The sequence below is a fragment of the Rhinolophus ferrumequinum genome, chromosome 27, assembly GCF_004115265.2.
Source record: "Rhinolophus ferrumequinum isolate MPI-CBG mRhiFer1 chromosome 27, mRhiFer1_v1.p, whole genome shotgun sequence".
Classification (NCBI taxonomy): Eukaryota; Metazoa; Chordata; class Mammalia; order Chiroptera; family Rhinolophidae; genus Rhinolophus; species Rhinolophus ferrumequinum.
This window is the reverse complement of record NC_046310.1, coordinates 14,277,399-14,285,172: the sequence shown is the minus strand read 5'-3', so window position 1 is coordinate 14,285,172 and position 7,774 is coordinate 14,277,399. Positions and strand designations below refer to the sequence as shown.

The 7,774-nt window shown below is 40.4% G+C and overlaps 1 pseudogene; it reads left to right on the top strand.

Annotated features, from left to right (window-relative positions):
• The first annotated feature begins 6,000 nt into the window (after positions 1 to 6,000).
• LOC117018437 (isopentenyl-diphosphate Delta-isomerase 1-like) lies at positions 6,001 to 7,083 on the top strand (annotated as a pseudogene).
• Positions 7,084 to 7,774: the final 691 nt, after the last annotated feature.

Below are 7,774 nucleotides of genomic sequence, written 5' to 3'. Positions count from 1 at the left end.
GAAATTGGAGTTGTCACAATCACTCTGTAATGAGCAGAAACTGCCTGACAGCCACTGGCTAGCTGTGTGACCCAGGGAAGTTTCTTAAACTCTTGGAACATCAGCAAAGTGAGGAGAATAATGGTGCCTCATTCAAAAAGTGTGAGGATTAACTGAGAAAAATGTAGGTAGTATTAACTAATGACTGGTGTGTAGTTGGTATTGTGTAAATCTTAACTACTCGTTATTATATAAATGCAAAATAACAATTGCCACAGGCTTGTAAAATAGTCTAAGTCCTAAATTCAAGCAGGCCAGAAAAAAAAAATTACCAAATAATAATCTAATAACCAAAGCTAACTACTATTAACATTTTTGGTATATTTCTTTCTAATCTTTTTTCTATTTAAGATGTTTTGGTTGTAAACCTACTATATGTACAATTTTGCAATTTACTTTTCTGGAAGGAATGTGTTAAAAGCCACTACCTTCAAATTATAGTATCCTTTCAGGTTTATCCAGGTACAGTCTCCTGAACTCTTTCTTGTTTATAATGTTTTTGGTTTCATGGAAATGCCCATGTTTTGGGGACTCTGAAGTGTTGGTCTGCCTCAGGCGCAGATGCCCTTTATCCTGTTCTCTGATTCTTGAGGGCAGCAGGTATCACCTGACCAAACTTTACACTGTCAGCTCCCAGCAAGTAAGTGACAGGACTGAGGAAATGTCGACTGACTGACTGAATGAGTGAATGAATGAGTTAACAGGGACGTAGGTTGCTTGAAGCTCATTAAAAACTAAGGAGACCATTTTAAAATCAGCCAGCTTTGCGATGAATTAGGTTCTCTCTCTCTTCCCCCCATTGTTGCTTATGCGTATGTGGCAAAACAGAATCATGTCTAGATTATGGCACTCATTTTCACACGACTTGGACTCTTTTTCCCAAAATTGGCCATTTTGGGTACTAACCAGGTACAAACTAGAGATCAAAAGGCCTGATTTGGCCTCTTAGACTCAGCACTTTCGAGCTGTGGCATTTCATATCTCTTTCTCTGAGCCTGCAGTGCACGTCCCACATGTATTGATTAGCTAAATCATCCTTTAAATCCCAGCTCAAGCATCATTCCATCCAGAAGCTTTTCCTGACCCCAGGTACACCCCCTACCCTGCACGGTACCCATTGCATCCTATGTTTATCACATTCTGCCTGTTTGCTTATATCTCCGTCACTGGACTGAAAACCTCTGGCAGGCAGGCACTTTTCCACTGTCAGTGCCTTGCACTTAGTTGATGCTCAACAAATGTTCTGTGAATGAAAATGGATGTGATCTTGGGCAAGTTACTAAATCTTTCTGAGCCGCCCTTGCTTCATCTGTGAAGTGGTGAGAATAATGAGATGATGGATGGAAGTGTATTTAATGTAAAGTGTGAATTAGCTCGTGAAACATGAAAACTTCTGTTACATATTGCCAGCATCCCCTGGATCCAAAATGACTGTCCTCCCCTCAGTAGTATTTATTGAGTGGGCAAGAGTGGCAGGCAGTTACCTGAAACAGATGAGACCACAGAAGAGGCTTGTATGTTGAATAATACAATCAGCCACCATTTATAGTAGGTATAAGGCAGGTACTGTGTCAAATGCCTTAAGTATCTTATTTTTCTACTTTCATTATGATCCAATGAGGTGGGTTAAATTATAATTATGATTTAGCGTAAGGAAACTAGGCACATAGAGGTAAAGTCACATGTCCAAGGTGACTGGTATTTTGTTCCATTGATGGCCCCCAATGAACCATGCCTCCCAATACGGATAGTCCCTTCATCCTGCATCTAAGTTGACCCGTAGCTCAATTTAACCAGTAGAATGTGGCAGAAGTGATCACTGGGCCATTTCCAGGCATGAACCTCGAGAAGCCAGGTAGCTTCTGCGTTTGTGCTCTTGGAAGCCCTGAGGTACTACATCAGAAATTTGGCTCCTCTTCTGGAGAGGTCAGGTGGGAGGTTACCTGGAGGAGCAGAGCCCCTAAGCCTGCATGGAGAAAGAGAGAAGGGGTCTCATACTTTGAGAATCAAATGTGTCCCAATATAATTTTACTTATTTCTACTGGAAAGATCCACTTCAAAGCCTCAGCACTGAATTACAAAGAAGTACTGATGGAAGATCATCTTTTTACTATGTCAATAAACTGAGACTGACTGGCTTAGCTGCTGCTCTGAAAGCAGGTGTATCTATCTTGGCTACATTGAATAATGGATATCGTCACTATTTATTCAAGGATGAATATGATTACCGAAAAGTAAAATAGAGATCTGACACATTTTGAAAAAGGTAATCTCAAAGAAAACCAGGTAGTGTTTACATGAGTTGTCTTTTTTTGTTTTATTCACTAATCAAGTGTTTAAAAAAGATGAGTACTAAAAAGCTCAAGGAAGGAAGGCCGATATCAACAGAGCATGCTAGGATCTGAAATGTTACGATTTTAATTATTGAGCGGACTTCTGTTTCCAGCCATGACAGTAATAGCCATCAGGCATGCTGTCTGGCTATAAGGAAATTGAGCAAAACATAGGAAACAAATGTTCTTAGACTTTGTAAAACTGTGATCCTTGAGAAGAGAAAGGGATTAAATGAGCCCCAGGACACCTAGGCTTTCTGCCTGGAGATACTTCCCAAGTTACGATGGTGAAAGAAGAGAGAACCTAAGCAGAGTGGCAGTTTCACTGAGCTGAAGGACAGAGATTGGTGTCAGGAGGTATGGGTGGCTGGAGTTTGCAAGGCAGAGTAACAGAGAGAAAGGAGCCCAGAGAAAGAGCGCAAGAAATCTGCATAGGGATCCCTTTGACTCCTGCCGAAGACTAAGGTGTGTGCATCTACATACCGCAGGTGAAACTCCACAAAGCTAGGCAAAAAGCAGCCACCGGGAAATGTAAGTTGGACAATGCCCAGAGCTCACCCTGTGCAGAAAGATGTTTGAGTTCTGTTGTTAGTCCGTCCATGCTGCTGTAACAAAATACCATAGACCGGTGGCTTACAAAGAACAGAAATTAAGTTTTCACAGTTCTGGAGGCTGAGAAGTCCAAAATCAAGGTGCCAGCAGATTTGGTGTCTGGTGAAGGCCTGCTTCTTGGTTCATAGATGGCTGTCTCCTCTCTGTGTCCTCACATGGTAGAACGGGCAATGGAACTCTCGGGCCTCCTTTATTAGAGCAGCAATCCCATTCATGATGGCTCCAGCTCCAAACACCATCCCACTGGGGATTCGATTTCAACATTAGAATCTGGGGCAGACAAACATTCAGACTATGGCAAGTTCTAACCAATCAGAGAAAACGAAATAACAAAGAGGTATAGAATAAGCAGTAGAGAAGGAAAAAATGGAATCCTAAAAAAACTAAGCAAAAGAAGGTAACAAAAAAGAAAAGAAAAACAAATAGAATAAATGAGACCAATAGAAAACAACAAACAAGTGGCAGACTGAAATTCAACCATGCTGGCAATTATGTTAAATATAAATGATTTAAACATTTCAGCGAAAGGGAAAGATTGTCAGATGGATTAAAAAAGCAAGACCAAACTATATGCTGTCTAAAGAAATGTACTTTAAAGACACAGACAGATTAAGAATAAATGGATGAGAAGATGATATACAATAGTATCCCCCTATCCACAGCTTTGTTTTCTGCAGTTACCTGTGGTCAATCATAGTCTGAAAATATTAAATGGAAAATTCTAGAAATAAACAATTTAAAAGTTTTAAATTGTCCGTTGTTCTGAGTAGCATAAAATCTTGTGCCGTCCTGCCCCATCCTTCCTGGGATGTGAATCATCCCTTTGTCCAGTGTAAGCCTCTTAGTAGCCATGTGGGTTGTTACCTGATCAACTGTCGAGGTATTGCAATGCTTGTGTTCAAGTTACCCTCATTTTACTTCATAATGGCCCCAAAGGGCAAGAGTAGTGATGCTGGCAATTTGGGTATTCCACAGAGAAGCCATAAAGTGCTTTATTTTACTTTAAGTGAAAATGTATGTCTGTATAGGGAATTAAAAAACATAATATGTATAGGGTTTAATACTGTCTGCAGTTTCAGGCATCCACTGGGAGTCTTCAAATGTATCTTGAAAAAAAAAACAGATAAGGGGGCTACTGTACTATGCAAACACTAATAATAAGCAATCTAAATTAATATCAGACAAAGTAAACTTCAGAATAAGGAATAGTACCAGAGATACCGAAAAAAACATTTCATAGTCAGAAAGGGGGCAATTCATCAAAAAGAGTCCTAAGTATGTGTATACCTAATAATAGAGAGTCAACTTACAGGAAGCAAAAACTGACAGAACTGAAAAGAGAAATAGACATGTCCACAATTACAAGTGCAAATTTCAACAATCCTCTCTCAGTAATTGGTAGAACGGGTAGAAAGAAAATCAACAGACAGAGATTTGAACATTATCAATCATCTTGACCTAGTTGATATTACAGAGCACTGCACCCAACAATTGCAAAATACACATTCATTTCAAGTGCAAAAGTAACATTCACCAAGATAATCCATATCCTGGGCATAAAATAAGTCTCACATTTAAAAGGACTAAAACACTATAAGACTATGTTCTTTGACCACAAAGGAATCCAAAAATCAATACCACTCCACACTTATCGCAATGGCAAAAAACAAAACAAAACAAAAAAACCCATAAAACTGATAATACCACGTGCTGACAAAGATACTGAGCAACTGGAAATCTCATTCATTGCTGGTAGGAATGTCAAATGTCACAATCAGGTTGGATTGTGATTTGGGAGGTTCTTATAAAGTTAAAAATGTACCTACCATATGACCCAGACATTTCACTCCTAGGTATTTACCCAATGGAAATGAACATGCATGACCCCAAAAAGACTTGTACACACATGTTCGTGGTAGCTTTATTCATAATACCCCCAAACTGGAAACAGTCCAAATGTGCCACTACCAGCAAGTAGATAAGCAAACTGTGGTATGTTCACACATTGACATGCTACTCAACAATAAAAAGGAGCAAACTACTGATACATGCAACATGGGGATGAATTCCAAAAACATTGCTAAGCTAAAGAATCCAGACCCCAAAAAAGTACATATACTTCTATATGGATCTTTCTGTACAAAGTTCTAGAACACATAGAACTACTACAAAGTGACAGAAAGCATGTTAGTGGTTGCCTAGCACTGAGAGAGGGTGGGATGGATTGCAGAGGAGAACAACGGAAACTTTTTGGTGATGAAAATGTTGTGTATCTTAAATGTGGTGATGGATACACAGAGGTCAAAATTCATCCAACTGTACGCTTAAAATGGTGCCTTTTACTATGTATAACTTTGACCTCAATAAAGTTGATTTTTTTTAAGTGTCAAAATGTTATATATTTAAGACTTGTGCACTTTACTAAATATATGTTATGCTTCAACTGAAAAAATCTTGAAATTGATTGTGGTACAACTATTTGTAGAAATTAAAGGCCAACATTCACCCACGATCCCACCCCCTAAGTAAACTAAGGTGTTCTCACTTTCCTCTTTGCCTCCCAGCTTTGGCACATACGCCGCTGAGTTTAACTACAGCATGGAAATATAGGTTAGTGAGGCCTCAAGTTGCAAATGACCCCGGGGCAGGAATGCAGCCAGGCCTCAAGAAGGAGAAATGGAACGAGGCCTGGGAACATTGCTGGGGCTTTCTCCCTCTCCTCTGTCCAAGCCTCCTGTGCGTCCACCCCTTTCTCTTCCTGTGGACTGGTTTTTTCTGCTTTTTCTAACCACAGGACAGAAAACAGGCAGAGGAAAAGACAATTTTGTGCCTGATTGTGTAGCCACTTGAAAAGTGACTAAATCCAGTCGTTTGGATCCCATTCCACAATCTCTACAGGAGAGACTCATTGATGTAGCTTCCCATCCTTGAACCCATCAACTGTGGCAAAGTGTGAGAAAGAAAATCTTGGGCAGGCTCCAGAGGAGACATGTTTGAAGCACCACAGTGTTTGTTTGGTTCTCGCTGTCTGATGCAGACATGGAACCCTCGGCTGCAGCCGGGCCAAGAATATTTAGGACAGGACAGACTCATGTTAACATGCCTGAAATAAATACTGACAACTTTGATGAACAATGGATTTAGTTTCTGGAGGGGAAGTGTATGCTTATTGATGAAAATAACAATAAAATTGGACCTAGAACCAAAACGAATTATCAGTTGAATGACAACATTGAGAAAAGACTATTGCATCGAACCTTAAGTGTCATCTTACTCAGAAAATAAGCTACTACTACAGCAGAGGTGAGAGGCTAAAATTTCCTTTCTGGGTTGTTTAACCAATACTTGTAGTTATCCATTCGGTCTTCTAGAAGAACTTGCAGAACATAATGCAACTGGCGTAGGAAGGGCAGCACAGAGGCCTTTAAAAGCTGAATTAGAAATTCCCATGGAACAGGTTTCCCCAAAAGATGTTACTTAACATAAATTCATTACAAGGCTCAGTCTGATGATATTTGGGGTGAACATGAAATTGACTATATTGCGTTTGTGAGGAAGGCTGTAACTTCAGACCCAGATCCGGGTGACATAAAGAACTATTGTTGACATGTCCAAGGAAAAACTAGAACTGAGAAAGGCGGCCAGTGGTGAAATCAAGATAACGTCATGGTTTAAAACGACTGCACTGACTTTTCCCTTTACATGGTGAGGTAACTTTATTTGAATCAAGTTGTTGAACATGAAAAAACACAAATGTTGAAGGGATGGCTGAATGATTTTACAAGTACTGAAAAACTTGTCCATATTTGTGAAAAGCAAATCCGAGAGGTGACATAGTTTTGATCTTCAATAATGGCACTAATCTTCACCATCCCCTCTCTCCACCCCCAGGATTGGACTGTTTGTTATTTGTGTTTTGTGGGAGGAAGCAAAGGGAAGTTTCACAGGCTTCCACTTACTCTGTTAAGCTTCCCCATGACACTAGCTCTTATCCCACAGGCCAAGAACCAAAGAGGGACCTTACTCCAACTGCCAAGTTCTACCCTCAGAGCCTGGAGAGATGCCCACCAAGTGCGTTGTCCAACTGTACCAACTGTAAGCCACACTTCAATCAGAAATCCTTTTATTACATCCTACCTCCACCCCATACACCCCAACTTTAGAGGGTTTTTTTTATGACTTCAGGCCTATGACTATAAATGTCAACTCAGATCCAGATCCTGTGTTCAATCCTTAAAATGTCTAGATGTTCTCCTTTCTTCAGTGTACAGTCACCTGAATAAATAGGTCCCTTGGAGGAATAACCAGGATCTTTACTGGGTACAATTGTCAGTGTTGCCACCTTCCTCCTAGGGACCTGGCCATCTCCTTAATCAATGTATGCCACATGGATACATTTGTTACCATTGATGAACCTACAGTGACACATTATTGCAACTCTGAATCCATAGTTTACATTAGGGTCCACTCAGCACAGAACAGTGTTTAACGGGCAAAGGATACATAGTAGTAACAGCAGGAGCAGTTACACAACAAAGGGTGTTAGAGACCTCAGGCACAGGCTTCTTTGTCCTCTCACTGCTGGATTGCACAGGATGGATGCACTTTGTCTCCAGGTTTCAAACAATCACTGGCCTCTGTACCAGGAAGTCCAAAATTGACTTATGGTGAGGATCTCTTCGAGTGAGCTGATCATGTAGGCATATTGCAGTTCCATGACCAGCCTTAATTGTTGAAATCCCCAAGCGTCCACCAAGGCAATAATTATTCAACAATGCTGACAAGCTGGT